Here is a 20,594-nt window from a genome sequence, read left to right as displayed (position 1 = left end):
CAGCCTGTAGCGCATGCGCATAGAGACATATACACCGCCCGTGCTCTCTCATCCTGTAGCACATGCGCATAGAGACACGAACCCCAAAACATCATATCCCAGCATGCTCTCTCTGTATGAAAAATTAATATAATTTTTTTAAACCAATAAGGTTTAAGGAATAAAACAATTTAGTTGTATTTTGTTAGTTAATTTTAAATAAGTTGGACCAGTTTATTTAATTACATTTAATAACTATGGGAACTAGTGAACAGCATTTAGCAAAAAGCATCAAAAACATCTTTTTAAAATCTTTAGCAGAATATTGCCTTGGTTATTTTAATAATTTAAGGGATAAAAAACATTAATTAATTGGAAAAAATAAGTGCAGGAACTCTAATTTTCCGACATTTGACATTTGTGCGGTGAAAAAAAAATCAAGTCTTTAGGATGTGTTGGTTCAAAAACTATTTTAATTTAATCATTCTTCCAAGCAATAACCTATAGGCATAGGCTACTTTTTTCTAATTCACAAATGGAATACTGAAAAACCATTAAAACAACATGAACCTGACCAGTGTGATACTTGTAGGCCTAACAATAGATGCGATTGGTTGGGACTCAGTGGATGCATATGATAGGGCACTGTCGTGGCTCGTGGGTAATGTAGTCTTTTATCGGTCTTGTGATATTGTCTATTCTCAGGCCACTGTCGCTACGTCGGATCAGTTTCAGTAAGTACCGGAACGCAGAAAAAAGTGGCGGAACCCAAAAGACAAAAATACAGAAGTTCCGGAACTGCGTAGGAGTTGTAAGGAGTATAAGTGGTTCAGTTATTACTGAGTTGAAGAAAAGTTATGAATGGATTCCACGTGTCCTTAAAGTCTTTGAAGGCTGATGTATTATTCTTCTTTTGAGCTGAAAGCTCTTCTATAAGGATGTGTTCTGAAATTAGGTTGATCTAGTGCTTTATGTGACATGAATTCCTAGATTTCCAGTTTTGAAAGACTATTTTCTTAGCTATAGTTAGAGAGACAAGTACTGGGTGTTTCATTTTCTGTGGAATGCAGATATAAGTGGTGTCTCCTAGAAGGCAAAATGAGGGGGAAAGTGGGATCCTACAGTCCAAGATGGTAGAGAGTGTCTTTATGACTGAAGTCCATAAATGGTTGACTGGCTGATGTGGTAGAAAAAATATAAATCAACCTCTCTGATAACACAGAGAGTAACTTAGAATAAAAGTCTGGACCTCTTAGTTTGGTAGGTTCATGACCCCCTATAGGGACGTGATCCCCACGCTTGTGGATTTGGCAGATTGGTTAGAGGAGGAGGTGAGGATTCAAGTAGACTCCACGCAGCTTGGAAACCAAACCAACAGGGAAGCCCAGAGTCCTGGCAAGAGCCAACGCAAATACAGGCGGTTTCCCCAGAAAATTGCAACTGTTCTCCATGGGAGTGAGCAACAAATTGGAGATAAGAAAGCCATCCATAGGCATCAAGGAACCCAAATGGAGGATAAAATGCTTAATACCTCACCAGAGGACAAACAGCCGGAGAAAATAAAGAAATTCTGCCCGTTTTGTGATACTACCCAGCATTATCTGAACCAGTGTTCAAACTTTCAGATCCTTACAAAGGAGCAAGTGGATCAATGGATCAGAAGAAATCATAGATGCTGGAGGTGCGGCAGAGGTCACTCGTCAGTTCAGTGCACACTGAGAGCCAAGTGCAAGAGATGTGATAAGCGCCATCTGGAGATTCTTCATGATGTCAATGAGGCTAACTATCGAAAGGGTACTACAATAACCACAGAGCCCTCTGGACAGGTTATATCAGGAAGATCCTCTGCTGAGACGTTCTATGTTGACAGACCTACAGGTAGCAGGCAGGTGTTACTTAAGGTGATTCGAGTGATTCTTAGGAATGGGGAGAGCTCACTGGACACGTATGCCCTTCTTAATGACGGGTCAGAGCATACGATTTTATTGCACACAGCTGCCCAGCAACTTGGACTCAAAGGCATCCCAGAGGAATTGAATCTCCGCACGTTGAGACAGGATGTACGCACTGTCCATGGTGCTTCAGTGTCATTTTTGTTAGCCTTAGCTACCCAGCCAGGTAAATCCTTTAGCATTACCCGAGCCTTCACAGCTGAAGAACTTGGTCTTGGGCCACACTCATATAACATATCTATTTTGAAAGGAAAATACAAACATTTACGGAATGTCCCTCTGAAGTCCCTCGTGCATGAACAGCCTCTCCTACTCATTGGATCTGATCATCCACACCTGCTAACACCCATAAAGCCAGTACGTCTGGGACCACCTGGAGGACCAGCTGCCATAAAAACATGGCTGGGGTGGGCACTGCAGGGTCCTTCCTTGCTTTTGCAGCACAGCTTTGCACTGCAGCAGTGCTTCCTTACATCAGTCATGCACTCGGAGGCTGAGATATTCAGCCATGTGGAGAAGCTTTGGCAGCTGGACATTCTGCCCTACAGGAGTGAAAAGTAAGTGACTCGGTCCAAGCAAGATGTAGAAGCCATTAGAATGTTGGAGGACAAAACTGTACGGGTCAATGTTGGAGGAATCCATAGGTATGCCACTCCGTTATTATGGAAAAGCAGCTTATCCCCCTTGGAAGCCCCAAAGGAAGCAGTGTTGGGGCATCTGCGCGGAACCGAAAGGCGGCTTGCTCACGAGCCTACCAAAGAGAGATCAGTAAGTTATTGGAGGCTGGTTATGTGAGAAAAGTACCTCCGGATGAAGTGGCAGTTAGTCTAGGATGGTGCATTCCGCATCACCTTGTAGAACACAATGGAAAGAACAGAATTGTTTTTAATTGTTCTTTCTCTTACAAAGGCATTAGCCTAAATGAGCATTTGTTGCCTGGACCTGTTCTGGGTGCAACCCTCTTGGGTGTTCTTCTCCGTTTTCGAGAACACCACTTTGCTGTAAGTAGTGATATAAAGGGGATGTTCCATCAGGTGAGGCTTCTGCAGGAGGATCAAGCAGTGCTTAGATTCCTATGGAGAGACATGCGGAGGAACGACCCACCTGATGTTTACTAGTGGCAAGTCCTCCCATTTGGAGCTACTTCTAGCCCCTGCTGTGCCACATTTGCCCTTCAGAAACATGTGATGGACCACACTGTACCTGGGGAGGATGTCCGCACATCAGTCAAGAAGTGCTTCTATGTAGACAATTTTCTGCAGAGTCTACCTCTGCTGAAGAAGTGAAGCAGCTGGTACAGGAGCTTCGCCAGCTTTTAGCAGAAGGGGGTTTTGATCTAACACAGTGGGCCAGTAACTACCCAGACATCATCTGCCATTTACCTCAGGAGTCGAGATCAGAGAGCAGTGCGCTCTGGTTCATACAGGACAGTGCAGATCCTGAGGAATGGGCACTTGGAATCCTATGGCATTGTCAATCTGATATTCTAAACTACAAACATGATCTGCTAACTTCAGCTCAACTTACCATGCGTAGCATATATCGGATCTTGGCCAAGCAGTACGATCCGCTTGGTTTTCTTGTACCTTATACCACTAGAGCCAAAATCATTGTTCAGCAGTTATGGAGCAAAAAACGTGATTGGGATGACCCAGATTTGCCTGGAGACCTGCTGCAGGCATGGAAAGTATGGGAAGAGGAGCTGGCACACCTTCTTAAGGTTATACTACCTAGATGTTACACCAGTAAGGAGTTAGATCACTCTACCTGTAGCCGCAGTGTTCACATCTTTACTGATGCCTCAGAAAGGGCATATGGATCAGTAGCCTATCTTCGTACAGAGGATATCACTGGAACTGTCCAGGTGGCATTTCTCACAGCTAGATCTAGGGTGGCTTCGAAACACCAACAGTCAATCCCTAGATTAGAACTCAGTGCTGCACTTTCTGGAGCTCAACTGGCATCTCTTCTAGACCGAGAACTCACTCTTGTTATCTCTTCCTTTGTCTACTGGACAGATTCTATGACAGTGCTTACATGGCTGCAGTCTGAATCCTGCAGTAGGCACTCGAACTGCAGAAATACAAGAATTGACAGATGCACAGGCCTGGCGATATGTTGACTCCAGCAAGAATCCTGCTGATAACATTACTCGCGGTATGACTTTAGCACAGCTGGCTGAAGTTAACCATTGGAGTCAAGGCCCAGCTTTCCTAAGAGAACCGGAAAGAGCCTGATAATCCAGTAACCCCGCTTCGTAGTACAGGCCACTGATTGGTCATGAAACATCAACAAACTAAGCTGAAACGTATAACAAACACAATCCTGTTCCATTGGTTCACCTTGGTAGCAAAGGGTAAAGTCCACCCATTATACGCAATTTCCTGGAGACAGCCTTGGCTTCTAGACTCTAATTGAGATATGTATATAGATATTAATTATATGACATTGAATCACTTTTAATGTTTGTGTGTTCCATTGATTAATGATTAACACATTGATGTATTGTCCCTGAATCACTGAAGATACATGGTTAACATATGATTAGTATGATTAACATAATTACTTATGCGATCAATATTATATATTGTCTACTACAACTACTTTATTAAGCTATAACGTTTTGTGCACCAGTTGGGGCGGCTTCGAGACTCTTCCTGCAAGTGGTTTCTCCCCCCCTTTGCTCCACTGTCTGCCTCTCCAAGGTCCGAGCTTCTGTGGAGCCAGCTACAGGCAGCTATCACAAAGCAAGGTATTCAAAACAATCTCTTCTTGCCTAAGGCCTAAAACATAACAGACCCAATATGCCTCCTCTCCCAGACCTACTAATGTCCAATTTTACTTCCACACTGACAAGTCCAAGTAACATGCAAATATGTGTCAGTGCTCACTGAGGTACAGTGTGGACAGATGTCTGTGTTGGCTAATCCCATTTGAAATAGTTTACCTTGAGTGAGGTGAGTCCTATGTATGGTTTTATATTGTATAAGTTGCAGGTTAGTGTTAGAGGTCATGGAGAATATATTTTTGCAGATATTTGTCCAGAAATCTGGGGTTGTAGGGAGCGCCAGGTCATTTTCCCATTTTGCTATCGGAAGTGTTATGGACGAGGTTGAGGAGGCAATCATTTTGTAGAGTTTAGAAATTATTTTTTTTGTATGAACTGCAATTCTTAACTCTTCAGTAGTATTTGTGGGTTGAAGTGTGTTGTTTTTATTAATTTTGCTTTTAATTATTGCTTTCAGTTGTTGGTAATGAAGGAACTGGTCTTTTCCAATCCCATATTTCTGGACAATTGTATGAAAAGGTAGAAATTGGTTATTTTCAAATAGGTGATGGAGGTGGGTGATACCTTTAGATTCCCATTTGGAAAAGTGAGTTTACAAGGTGTCAGGGTTGATTTAGTTATTTTGTTGGTTTTCCACCAGGCTGTCAGAGTGGTACGAATAGTGATGTATTTGAAAGAGTAGTTTTATTGCCGTTTGTGACAGAAATAGAAAATCTGCAATTGAGAGGGGGGTTGTTAAATTTTGTTCTAATGCTAACCACGGGTGGAAATTTGGAGCTTCTAGTCCGCTCTGATGTTTGGAATTCTGTAGAGTGGCAAGTGCGATTCTTGGTGGTTTATTTTTCCAATAAAAGTGAGTTGTAAGTGAGTCTAGAGTTTTGAATTAATGGTCTGTGGGGGTGGTCAGGATCATGGAGAAGAGGTAGGTAATTTGTGGGAGGGTTTTCATTTTGACTACTGTTATTCTTCCTATTAGAATGAGTGGGAGTTTGTTCCAGTGTTTATAGTCATCTTCAATCTTTCGTAGTAATGGAGTATAGTTGTGATTAAAAAGTTCTGACAGTCTGGGGGAGATCACAATACCCAGGTATTTAATGTTGCCAGTGTTCAGAGAAAGAGAGGGATCTTGGATTGTAGGGTCCCAGCTATTCTCGGATAATGGTAATATAGTTGATTTTTTTCCAATTTACTGTATAATTGGAAACTTGAGAGAAGTGATTAATAACATTGAAGGTTTCTTGAAGTGAGGCACGGGGTGATTGTTGATATAGTAACAGATCATCGGCATAGAGACTGACTTTGTGTTCTGAATTCTAATTTTGGATGCCTTGAATTTTGCCATTCTGTCGTATTGCTGCTGCTAATGGTTCAATGAATATAGCAAATAAGGATGGAGAGAGTGGGCATCCTTGTCTGGTTACCTGGTGTAATGTGAAGCTTTGTGAAGTTATTCCATTGGTGACAACAGTGGCTTGGGTTGAGGTATAAAGTGTCCTTATCCAATGGATAAACGACTCTCCAAAGCCAAATTTTTGTAGGGTGGTCATAAGGAAAGTTCAAATAACTTTGTCAAATGCTTTTTCTGCATCCAGTGACACAATGATAGTATTATTCTGCTGTTTTTGTGATATGTTAATTAGATTGAAAAGTCTACGGATATTGTCGGAGGTGTGCCTGTTCTTTATGAATCCAGTTTGGTATGGATGAATTAGAGTGGGCATAACTGTTTCAATTCTTGTAGCTAATGTTTTGGTGATAATTTTAAGATCTGTATTAATCAAAGATAAAGGGCGGTAGCTGGACAGATGGTTTGGATCTTTGTTAGGCTTCAATAAAAGAGTAATGGCAGCTGTATTTATATATGTTGGTATGAATGAAGTATTTTTAATATCAGCAACTAATCGGATGAATAATGGTAAGATATCCCAAAAATTCTTGTAAAATTCTGCCGGTAATCCATCGGGTCCAAGTGATTTTTCATTTTTTTTATTATTATTATAATAATTATTATTATGATTTGTTATTAGGCATGTTTTGGAGTGCTTTGAAGAGTTCTTGAACTGTAATTGGTTGATCTAAAAAGTTTGATTGTTCCATTGATAGTGAAGGGAGATGGAAAGAGTTAAGAAAATAGTCTATTTCAGATTGAGTGGGTTGGTTACCGGCTGAATACAAGTCACTGTAGAATTGTTTAAAAATGTTGTTTATATGATGTGGATCCTGAGTCGGTTTGCCTGTGGGGTCGAGAATGGATGGGATAACTGATTTATCTTTCTTATGTTGTAGCATATTTGATAAAAAATTTTCCTGCCTTATTGCTGAAGTGGAATTTGTCATATTTGAGTTGCTGGATGCAGAACTGTGTTTTCCTTTGAATGATACTGTCCAATTGTCTTTGTAAATATTTTAATTCAGTTTGTCCATCATCTGAGGAATTGTGAGAAAGTTGGTTCGTGAAATGTTTGATTTTCTGTTCTAATGTATACTCCAATTTCTGTTGCTGCTTTTTCTTATATGAGGAATATGATATGATTATACCTCCTAATAACGGTCTTACCTGTTTCCCAGAGTATAGATGAGGAGATCTCTGGAGAGTCGTTCATTTCCAGAAAGGACGACCACTCTCTTCTAATTAATGAAATCTTTATCCTCTAGGAGTGACGTATTTAGGCACCGTCTAGTAGAAGGTTTGCAGCCTAACTGAAAGGATAAAGATAAAGAGACAGGTGCATGGTCACTAATAACAATAGAGTTGATTGTGTTCTCAGAGATTTGCTGAATAAGGGAGTTGCTGACAAGAAAAAAATCTATTCTTGAAGAGGATTGGTGGACCGATGATATGTACGAGTATACTCTTAAAGATGTATTTCTTGTTCTCCAAGTATCGCTAAGACCATATTCAATCATATATTGTCAGCCTTCAGCTTTGTGAGGTGATTGATTACTTTGATTCTTTTGGACTGAAAGTGAAAGCCACGTACATTCCAAGTTATCAATTTAAGTGGATGCATGAGTGTTTGTTATTCAGACTATATATGTGGGGGCTAATAGAGGGGAAAGAATGAGATAACTTAAAAGTAGGGAGAAAAGGGGAGGGGATAAAGAGATAACGAACAGTGTGTGTACTTGTGTGAGTGTTAAAAGGAAAAGAAAAACAGAAAATCTAAAATAAACAAACATTGGAGCATAACATAAAAGGTCATGGAGTGTTCTCACCACAGAGTTGCAGTTAGATTTCAACCTGGTATGATGTCCCCAGGCTATCCAAGGTTTACAAATGCATGTGGGCCTGGGTATACACAGAACATATTTGGCGATTACATGAAGACTAGTACATATTACATAGATACATTGAACATATAGTGACATACAAATACTGAACATATAAAAAATGTAGAGAGGGTAAAGATAGAGAGAGAGAGTGAGAAATGAAGGAGATAGAGTAGAACATAAAGAGAGAAAAAGAGTGGAAGCAGTGCTTCTTGTATTAATGGCTGGAACAGCATGTAACAACATATTTGGAGAGACAGCAGGAGTAATGTTTAAAGTTCCAAGGATGTATATTGCTGGCAAGATAAAGAAAAGGCTAGGATAACCTACAGCCATGTAGTGAGGTCGCGGTCACGAAATAACGTTCCGTTAATTTAAAGTTTATCCACTGATAGTGTGGCTCGTTTTCAATTTAGCAGTAACAGGTATTTTGTTATTTTAAAGAAGGAGTACATGATTATTTAATTACATTTAATAGGAACTAGTAAGCTGCATTTACAGTAGCATCATGCATGAAATGCACATTAAAAAACTTTGAATAATAATGTCTTAGTTGGCCGGCTCGCTAACAGCGAGAGGGTTTATCCACCACGTGTAACCCCCCTCCCTTACACTTTATTAAGGGCCCGAGTGGCGAGCAGAAAATACAGATACAAGTGAAGGCTTGAAACTGCCCTGACATCTTTCATGATCGACAATATAACTTACAACGCAACGATGGAAATGCTAAGCTGGAGGTATGCTAAATCTTTTTACCATATTTTAGAATTGTAGGCCTAGATGTTGCTACTGTGAAAACATGATGCAATTATTTGACCATTTCTACAGTATGTTGTCAAGCAAATTACAGATGCTGTGTAAGGCTGGAGAAGAAAGTGACTGGCATAGCAGTAAGTTTTCGCTCATATCTACGGCTTCTGATTAAAATTGGACAAAGACTGAAAGTGTTTATATTCCCAGTTTCTGATGAGGGGTCGCAAATCGAAGAAATGGCCACCCAGATTGATAGACTGGTCAACAGGGGATTTAAGTATCAACAATGGAAGACAATAAGGACAGAAGCACGAGACGGCTACACATTATGCAATTGTTATACATCCGGACGGGTTTGGTACGAGAACGAGGCATAGTACAGGTTGGAACAGAAATATGGATGACCCACTTGCGGCTCACCGGAACAGAAGGGTTTTATTTAACAAAACAGAAAACACTACGAACAAAAATAGACCTCGAGGGGTGAGAACTAAAACTAACTTCAAAAAGGGGCAGCACAACAAAGGGTAGGTAGGCTACAAATATCAGCACAGCTAAAGTACATACATCTAACAGCAAAACTATGACAATGAATCACTAGAGAACTCAACTCAGGCAGGAACTTAAATAGGAAAACTGAACTGGGTAATGACACAGACATGAGAAGCAGGAGTGAGACAGACAGTTAACCAATAGGGAAAGGTGCAGGACAACGAGCAATCAGGAAAACACACAAGGGCAGGCACTGGGACGGGCAACAGGTGAAACTAATTATAACTCAGGGAACTGGGAGGGGAAAAACTAAGACTGACAGAAAGAAGGAAACAGAATCTACACTAGGGAAACAACAGACATGTAGAAACAAAAGCACAAAACATGAAACCAAAACCAAATACAAATCACAAGACACAGGAACAAGAAAACTCATACAATGAAACACTAGGGAAAAAAATACAAAAACAGAGGAGGTGGGATTCGAACACATGACAAAAGGGATTTGGAGGTAGCCACATGCTCAACACATTGAGCCATGCAGCTAACAGGAAACAGGGGAAGCACAAAGACTGACAGAATGGCCAGCAATGTCTGCTGGCCAAACAGGGAAGGGACACAAAAGACTGAGACAACAGGAGCTGACCCTGACAGCAATTTATTATAGGTGTTGTGGCATGGATTCTGAATACAGTAATAGACATGACCCTAGATGAAGATTGTAGGCGTGCACTGCATACTGTTCGAACCTGCGGTGGCACTCATACAATAAATAAGCTGAAAAATGAGAGGGATATATGCGGTAAATTGGGTGATTTAACAAGGACTGTTATAGTCAATGATTACAAGAATGATGCAACTGCAACCGTTCGGGCTTTCTGGAATATGGACCTGATCAAGCAGTCACTGACAGATTGTAACTGTAACTAGAGGTTCAATATGGATAACAAAGTGTATATGTTTGAATCCTGAAAACATTAGGATGAACAAAGTTAAACGTCAAATATCCAAATAGTTTTTTTTTATTTTTATTTTTTTTTAACATGTAAAATATTGCAGTTGCCAAGCTGCCCGGAAGGGAGTGATAGATTAGGAGGAAAATGAGTGGAGAAAAGGAGTAGGGAGAGAGATTAAAAAGAAGGAAAGAAAGGAAGAAAAAAAAAAAAAAAGTGGGGGAGACAACAGTGGGAGAGAGAGGCTAAGAAAGACAGGAGTAATGTAAAAAGCACATAACAAGGCAAAAAAAAAAACAGCATTTGAAATACAACCAAAAATGGATAAATACAAAGACACAACCAGAAATAAAGTAAAACAGATATACAGACATACAAAATTGTTGCGTGTGCTAGGAAGGGAGCAAATTGTAGCCTCTTTTTCCTATTTGTAGTGGAGATGAGTGGTACCCGGTGGGGTCTTCTGCTGTTGTAGCCCATCCGCCTCAAGGTTGTGCGTGTTGTGGCTTCACAAATGCTTTGCTGCAGAACACGGTTGTAACAAGTGGTTATTTCAGTCAAAGTTGCTCTTCTATCAGCTTGAATCAGTCGGCCCATTCTCCTCTGACCTCTAGCATCAACAAGGCATTTTTGCCCACAGGACTGCCGCATACTGGATGTTTTTCCCTTTGCACACCATTCTTTATAAACCCTAGAAATGGTTGTGCGTGAAAATCCCAGTAACTGAGCAGATTGTGAAATACTCAGACCGGCCCATCTGGCACCAACAACCATGCCACGCTCAAAATTGCTTAAATCACCTTTCTTTCCCATTCTGACATTCAGTTTGGAGTTCAGGAGATTGTCTTGACCAGGACCACACCCCTAAATGCATTGAAGCAACTGCCATGTGATTGGTTAATTAGATAATTGCATTAATGAGAAATTGAACAGGTGTTCCTAATAATCCTTTAGGTGAGTGTATATATTAGTTATAGACGATGCTGGATTAGTAATAAGAACTGGTTAGTTACTAGTGTCCTCAACAGTGAATATCCGTGCAAAACTATCATTGAACTCATTTACTATATCAATGTTGTTTTCAATTATAAGACCCTTACTATCCTGCAGATTAGTAATTTCAGCTTTTAGAGCTCTTTTAGAGTTAAAATACTGGAAGAAACTTTTAATGTCATCCTTAGCCTCCAATGCAATCTTCCTTTCGACATTCCTTTTAGCTCGTCTAATTTCATTTTTTAACTCAGCCTGTAGATTTAGATACTCTTGCTTTATTCTGTCATCATCAGTTATTTTCCATTTCTGGAACAAAGCCCTTTTCCTCCTTACTTTATACTTTATTTCCCTAGTAAACCACCTAGGTTGCAATTTCCTAGATTTATTCTTGCTGGAAACAGGTATGAAGTCCTCTTGCACTTGCAATAATGTGCTTTTAAAAAATTCCCATGCCTCTTCAACAGTTTTGTTATTTAACTCCATCCAGTTCACAGTTTCTAGTTTTAATTTCATACAATAAAGTCAGAATTCAAATAATATTTTCATGGTGGCCCTAATCCTCTTCAATACTAATCCCTTTATCATGCCATAAGGGAAAGTTTAATGTTATCTTTTTTTGGCAAATATCTGGATTGTTCTAAATGGGTGTTAGTTTGCAGGGGATAAGTGGAGACCTAGTTATTTTTAAAAATTCCCACCAGGCTGTTAATGAGGTGTTAATACTAAGGCTTTTAAAACACTTATAACGCTTAATGGTAGGACTTATAAAAGATAAATTGTTAGTGTTAGCCTTTGGGGAAAGTTTGGCCAGAGAACAAATCACAAATCACCACACTCATCAAAGATCCCGAAGTGTTTCTCCAGTACATGTTTTCAAAACAGCTTGAAGTGTCACTTTTAATTTCTGACTGATGATGTAGCATTGGTTCAGTGGTGGTACCTAAAGGGGCCCTAGAGAGATTATAATGTGGATGCAACAGATAGTTTGTCATAAAAGGGGGGTCCATTTGAAAAATAAGACATTCTTTAAATCAGGGGTCTCCAACTCCGGTCCTGGGGCCTCATGTATAAACGGTGCTTACGCACAAAAATGTTGCGCACACCCGTTTCCACGCTCACGTCGAGATGTATAAAAACTAAACTTGGCGTACCGCCACGCACATTCTCACGGCAACCCCAGACAAGGTGTACGCAAGTTTCTGCTCGATTTGGCAAAATGGAGGCACCTACTGGCAAAAGAGTGCTACTGCAGTTTCACTGTGTCAGACTCGCATTCATGACGCGGTCTGCATGAAATACACCGAAATTATTTGGCCATCGGTCACCTGATCGTAATCAATCTGTGACAATAAAACGGTGCAGGGAAAGACAAAAAATATTCCAACCATGGCTGCTCTTGCATTGTTAGAGGACATTGCAAATGGAAGAGTCAGAATAGAGCTCGTATTCAGGGATCATATACTGATTTCCTGGCCAATGATGATGACTGGCTTCTAAGTCGATTCAGATTTCCAAGAGCAATCCTTTTGGAGCTGTGTGCTAAACTGGGGCCAGCATTACAAAAGCAGATGATGAGGAATTGCGCTATAGGCTACCTGTTCCTTTACAAGTTCTGTCCACTCGCGGGTTCTTAGCCACAGGTGCTTTTCAGTGAGAACTTGCGGACTGATCGGGTATTTCTCAGTCAACACTGAGTCGCGCCATGCCGGTGTTGTATGGGACAGCAAAATCTGCTTGTCACCCAGATACATGGGCGTAATTTCCAGGGGGGTCATGACCACCTCCCCCCAATAATCATGTTTCCCCTGTCATGGGTGGAGACTTCCACCCCCCCCCCCCCCCAATGTTCCAGCCAAAGTTACGCCCTTGCCCAGATACAGTATATAAAATTTCCTTACACTGTGGTTGAACAGGCAAATATTAAAGTGCAATTTGCAGCGATGTCCAGTTTTCCCAACGTAGACGAAGCTATCGACTGCGCGCACATTGCTATTAAGTCACCTTCAGAGAACGAATTTGCTTATGTAAATAGAAAGCACTTTCCCTCTATTAATGTACTCTATTAATGCATTGGGGGCACCTCTTGTACTGTTGTCTGTAAGAATAAACAAACAGAATAAACGAAAGTAACACTGCATCTGCGCCCTACGTGTTATTCATAAACATGCAAGTAATTCAAACAAGTATGGTACAAGAAAAACTCACCCGCGATGACATCAGCGTCCCCCTCACCCGATAAAAGTGTGTCCCCAATCATCGCAGCAACTAGTTGCTCAAAGGTTGTGAGACCGGGAATTCCACTACCTCCGCCTGTGCTGTTAAGACTCTTACGGTGAGCGGCTGCTCGTTTTTTCACGTCGATTTTAATGTCCGACCACTTCTTTTTAATTTTGGCCACCGTGCGAATTTTGGAACCAACACTTTTTAACTGACTCCGCCACGCTGTGCCACTCCGTCAACTTTCGTTTATTGCTGATGCCACTTATACCACCAAATAATATCACTTTTCTTTTCTCAATTTCTGTTAACATGACCTCCACTTCGCACTCGCAGAAATACTTCTTTTTCCCTCGTGGTTTGTCCATTGTTGTTTAAGAAAAACATAGAAGAAAGCGGGCATTTATACAGATTTACATATGCAAATATACATAAATATGGGCGGGTCGGGGGAGTGGCTGTGGGCTCGTTCACGTACGTAAAATTTCACGCTCATTGAGATTTATAAAGGGAATGTGCGTAGATCTGTGCTTACGCACAGTTTTATGCATCTGGATTTTTTCTTGCTTACGCACATTCCTAGTTTTGTCCGTACGCCATGTTTTAGTGTGAATTCTACGCACGTTGTTATACATGAGGCCCCTGGAGAGCTACCGTCCAGTAGGTTTTCTATCATACCTGGCTTATGATGAGCCACACCTGTTCTCAGGTAAATACCAGGAACAGGTGTGGCTCATCAGAATCCAAGTGGGACAGAAAACCTACTGGATAGTAGCTCTCCAGGACCGGAGTTGGAGACCCCTGCTTTAAATGCTTGAAGATTGTGTACACCAAGCCTCAGTTTCAGCCAGACTACATGACCATACCTTATGGATTCCAATAAAGGGTTCGACAATAGACTTCAACACCCCTTCTCGTGTATTGTATCAGGACCGAGCAATAGTGATGGGCGGTAGCACCGCTACATGTAGCGAAGCTATTAGTTTAACTACATTTTCTAGTAGCTTGCCTGTAGCGTCGCTGATTTCTGAATCAAATAACTTTCCAGTAGTTATGTTATTTTTTTGATCAAGTAGCGACGTAGCGTCCATAAAAGCTACAATTTCCAGGACATGTCAGAGAAAAGCAGAGGTTTCCTCTGCAGTATGATTTTGAAGCGCAACAGACAGAAATAAAGCATATTCATACGCAACCTTGTACTCTGCTTCTACTGCCTGTCTATCGAAACACGCATGCGTATGGCAGTGTCATGAGATCGATACCTCTGTTTCAATTTCTGTCCTGAATGCACTGCGGCTGTCTGTGTAAGTGCTGCTGCTCTCGATTGCCACTCCCGGCTGTCATGTGACTCAGTGGCGCCAGGCAAGCAAGCAGGCTGACTTACGCGTGTGCACACAGTATAATATTTACAATAAAGTATTGAACTACTGGGCCTCCGAACCATTCTCGCAATAATTAAACAGCAGAGATAGTTCGGGGCTTAATCACCAGATGGCGTTTATTACACCCGTATTACTACGTACGATCCACACACTCGCACTGCCCACCGTGCACATCGCCCCGTTTCCTCCTCATACACGGTGGGCGCACGCACACATACACGCACACTACGTACAACAAAAAACATTAACGATTATACATGACATAACACACAGCACATTTATAATGACACAAGCGATTACTGAGAACCATTTACAAGCTGGCATCAGTCCAACATGCTGCACTGCTCACCGGTACCTCCGCGCTACAGTATTTATTTACTTATAAACTTTGCCAAAATTCTGTCCTGGGTTTTAACTAATTAATAAATCAAAAACACTTAAAAGTAATGAAAATGAATCCAGCTTTATCAATGCATCCAGCTTAATTATTAGAGAGTATAGATACAACACAGGGGTCCCCCCCAGCAAGTGCAGCCTGTGAAAGACTGTTTAGCGTAGGAAAGGATATTTTCAGACCAAAGAGAAACCGCCTTTCTGATGCTACTTTTGAAAAGCTTTTCTTGTGCCGTGTAAAGAAACATTGTTAGAACAATAAGAGCCCACCCATGCACCATTACCCCTCTCCCCCTCGCCTGCCCCTCCCCTTCCATCCCATCCTCCCAGCACTAAAACATGTAATTCAGGACTTTGATTCTCATTTCAGTTTGGACCAGTTCATTTGCTATTGTCCCAGTGATCACTCTCTGAGCCATGCTTATTAATCATGGTGTTGCATGTCGTCCGTAAAAACAGTTTAACACGGTTCTTAAACACAAAGTTCATTTGTAACTTCAATCGACTTGTTTAATTGGGGTCTGAAGAAGTTTTCTTGTTAAGGGAGGCCCTGAGGAAATAAGATGGCTGTTAATATGGTCTTTCTTTTCCCTAGAATTTTTTTTTTCATCCTTTTCTTTTTTTTATTGATATTTAACAACAACAAAAAAAACAGAGCCAAATCAATATACAGTCGACACCTACAGCAATCATTTAAAAACAAACAGTAATCTATTAATATGAGTGAACATGGAAACACCCAAGGGCAAAACAGTTCAGTAAAAGAAAGCATTAAAGAAAGAAAAAGTCATGATTGCTCAAGTAGATCCCACAAAGGGGCCCATATCCACCAGAATAGTTCAAATTTATTCTGTAAGTCGTATGTAAGTTTTTCCAATGGGAGAAGGTTGCCCACTTGTGCCAAACACATCTTTAAAGTTGGTACACGAGATGATGACCATAAGATAAGTATACATTTCTTTGCCAGATAAGTAATGAAATTTAGTAAACAATTTAAATCAGAAGGAAGATCTAGTGATATTTTACAATTTAACAGGTATATAATTGGAGACATAATACATTTTCTAGCCAGTATTTTCTCAACCAGATCATGCACTTCATACCAAAAATTTTTAATTTTCTTACACTCCCAGAATAGATGCATCAATGTTCCCGTTTTTGAATTACATTTAAAACACAACTGAGATACATTTGGGTACATTTTGTGGAGGCGTACAGGGGTGAGATATGTTCTATATATGAATTTCAAGTTTTGCTCATGTACAGAAACTGAGGTTGATTTATGAAAAATCTTCTTACATATAGAGAGCCATTCATCATCAGTAAATGATCGGCCCATATCCTTTTCCCAAACCTTTCTTAAAGGATTCAAAGGTGAAGAGGTTTCTGATAAAAGGGAGCCATACAGATAATAAATCTGACCCTTCAATGCCCCTGGAAGGAGATGATTTTCAATATCAGACAATTAATTTCAGAATGAATAAAATGACGTAGCTGGAGAAATTTGAAAAAATCTGTTCTAGGAAGTTTATAATCTATTCTAAGTGTCTCGAAAGATTTGACAACATTATCTGTAAATAAATTGGCTAAATTAAAAACACCTTTCTCCACTCAAGACTGAAGGCCAATATTAGCTAAGGAAGCAGGAAAGTCGGGATTCAAAATGATTGAGGATTGCATAGTTAAATTCCCAGGGAGGTGGAGATATTTTTTGACATCTTCACAAGCCAAGAGAGTATTTAATAACAAAAGTTTTCAACTACTGACGAATCTTCTTAAAATTATTAATAAATGGAAGAGATGTTAATGTTCTAGGGGCACATGCAAAGGATTCCATCATGACCCACAAAGAGCCTGTATCATTTGAAAACCATCTAAGCATTTGTTTGATCTGAGCAGCCCAGTAGTAAAGCTGTATGTTGGGCAAAGATCCGCCTCCATGCACACTCCCTTGGTTTGAGGAGAGAAGTAAATTTAATCCTGGGTTTTTTATTATTCCATATAAACTTACTGATGGCTGTATTCAGACCCTTGAAAAAGTTAGAATTCAAATAGCAGGGTATACATTGAAATAAATAAAGTAAACGGGGAATCACATTCATTTTAATTGTATTAATTCTTCCAAAAAAAGAAATTGGCAAAGAAGTCCACCTATTCATATCCTGCTTAAGTTTTGTCATTAAAGGTGAATAGTTGTTGGAAAACAAATCCTTTAAGTCTGGGGTTATGTATATGCCCAAATAAAGAAACCCAGAGTCAGTAATGTGAAAGGGACACTGTAATTTAACATTCTGTGGGGCATTTAAAAACATGGCTTGGGATTTCCCCAAGTTTATTTTGTACCCACTATACTGGCTATACTGGTTAATTATCTCCAACACCCATGGAATTGATAATTGTGGGTGCCTCAGGTAAAGAAGGACATCATCTGCATATAATGATATGCAGTGTTCCGTCCCACCTGCCTCCACGCCCCAGACGCCCCCATGCATGCGAATTCTTTCTGCCAAGGGTTCAATAAACAAGGCAAACAGGAGTGGCGACAGGGGGCATCCCTGACGGCAGCCTCTATGAATTGAAAATTTACCTGATAATAAACTATTAGTATTAACCACAGCTGTTGAATCAGAATAAAAAAGTTTGACTAATCTAATAAAGTTAGGGCCCAAATTGAATTTGTCCAATATTTGAAACAAAAATCTCCACTCGACCGTATCAAACGCTTTTTCTGCATCCAAAGATATTATAGTAGCTGGGTCACCATCTATATTCAACTGATGTATTATATTCAAAAGACGACGTACATTATCTGAGTCATAGCGAGATTTAACGAATCCAGACTTATCAGGTTTAATGATTTTAGGCAGAATTCTCTCCAGACGACGAGCCAAGGCCTTGGCCACAATTTAAAAATCTACATTAAGTAAACTTATTGGACGATATGAGGCGCAGTCCAATGAGTTTTTTCCTTTTTTAAGAATCAAGCTAATAGAGGCAGTCTTCCAGGAACCTGGAATAAGACTGTCTTCCAAAAGGTTATGAACTACAGGCATGAAAATAGGAGAGAGTTCGTACCAAATTTTTTTTATAGAATTCCTGAGGAAAGCCATCCAACCCTGGTGCCTTCCCACTAGGCATAGATTGAATAGCCGCTAAAAATTCTTCCTTTGTAAGAGGAGTTTTAAGAAAAGCCTGATCCTCCTCTGAAATTGAAGGTAACGGTATCTTATCCAAAAAACTGGTGGGGTCTTGGGATGCACATAAGGAAGTGTACAGGTTCTCATAAAAATCTTTGAAACTGGAGTTCATTTTAATTGGATCATATGAAATTACTCCCTCAGTAGTATTAATAGCCTTAATGGATCTTTCAGCTCGTTCACAGTTGAGTTGATATGCTAAAAGATGACTAGGTTTATTTCCATATTGATTAAACCTTTGCTTACTAAATGTTATTAATTTTTGTGCATGTTCTGAATAGTCCAAGTTTAATTTAGATCTAGCACCAGTTAGAAGATTCCAATTGCTTTGTGTAGGTAAAATTTAATGAAGCAGTTCCAATCTTTTAACCTCTTCTTCAAATTTTTTCCTATTCTCAGCCTTTTGTTTTTTATGCCAAATAGTAAAAGAGATGATATGGCCTCTTAAGGTGGCCTTGGCTGCATCCCATTTAATGGCGCTATTTACTGAACAAAATTCATTGTCCTGCCAGTATTGGGATATTTTCTCTATAAGGAACTGGCAAAACAAATTGCCATTAAGGAGAGTATTATTAAATTTCCAATAAGATGATTTAGGGGTTGAAAATTCTGTCAAACCTAAATAAACAGGGTTGTGATCAGAAAGAACCATTGGACCAATTTCACAAAATCTTACACAATTAATGTATCTGGAAGGCAAGAATAGATAGTCTAATCTGGAATAAGAATTATGGGGAGAAGAGTAGAAGGTATAGTTTTTGACATCTGGATGTAGTTCTCTCCATATATCCACCAAGCCTGAAGCACGACACATATTTTGATGAGTTTCTGAGGAACGGGAGGTTAATTTTATAGAAGATGACCTATCCAGCTTGTTATTCATTTCCCTAGAAATTTTAAATAGATTGGCTTAAACCTATAGCCATGTCTTCCCCATCGAAGACTACACAGTAGCTTTCATTTGGTACTAAACAATTTGTTTGCTAGAGTACTGGTTTACCTAGTAGTAGGCCAATAACTTTTTTTTTGTTTTATTCGCAAAAGTAAGCTTTTATTTATGTCTCGATGCTTCACATAACGCAATGTCTACACTGTATTAAATCATGGGTTATTCTTTAATAAATGTCTTAACCAATGTATGACTCATTGCACTGATCTGGCATTAGGTTGGTACAACGTGAAGTAGCTTCTGATATAATAAGCTACTTTTGCCATATTTGTGTAACTTAGCTTGCTATATTTCTATGGGTGGTAGCTTTTGTGTAGTGAAGCTTAATTTATTGTTGATTAACTGATAGCTTAGCTCACCACATTTTACAAGTAGCTTGCCCAACACTGCCGAGAAACTCTGGCAAGTCATATTTCATTAAAAAATACTTTTAGAAAATGCGGACTATTCATTGTCCAGAGTGCCTGAAAATGTGTGGTGCTATTCATGCTGGCAACCTCTGTATGATGAATTGTTGTACAAAATAAAGAACATTAAATTTGTGAAAGGAATACCAGAGTCTCTGTGTGACGATGAACTTTTGCGGACACATAAATCTAACCTTATCATCACTGATGACCTTATGGGAAAAATCCAGCAACAGCAATGAAGTGGAAAAAGCGTTTACCAAGTACACGCACCATAGAAATTTAAGTGTTATATATCTGGTACAGAACCTATTCTTCCAAGGTAAGAAAAGTTGTACCCTTAATCTTAATGCCAATTACATGGTTTTATTTAAAAACCCCAGAGATAAATTACAGATGAGTGTGTTGGCATGTCAGATGTATCCGAGACATTCAAAATATTTTCTAGAAGCTTTTGAAGATGCAACAAAACCCCCCTTACGGGTACCTGCTTGTGGATTTAAAAGCACAGACACCAGAGGAGTATCGACTCAGAGCAGGATTGTTCTTGCTGGAGTGGCCGGTTGTTTACGTGCTCAAGAAAAAATAAAATATTAATGATGTCAGCATGTATAAAAAGAAACTGGAGTACTCTTAAAGCTTTATTTGACAGCAACGCTAGACAAAGAAAGAAAATTTTAGTGTCCGCGATGCCAGACTTGTTGAACACTCTTTGTGAAATAGCCTTGAACGTACTGTGTGGTAGTATCCCGCTGACCAGAGCGCAGATTGTAAAACTAAAGAAACAAAAGAGTGGTATTAAACTACACGTGTTCATGATTAGTTCAACCAAGGAGACCTCAATAGTTTCGACACGAGTGTTTATTTGA

This window comes from Paramormyrops kingsleyae, chromosome 5, assembly GCF_048594095.1.
Source record: "Paramormyrops kingsleyae isolate MSU_618 chromosome 5, PKINGS_0.4, whole genome shotgun sequence".
In the NCBI taxonomy this organism is placed as follows: domain Eukaryota; kingdom Metazoa; phylum Chordata; class Actinopteri; order Osteoglossiformes; family Mormyridae; genus Paramormyrops; species Paramormyrops kingsleyae.
Note: the sequence above shows the minus strand (reverse complement) of the source record.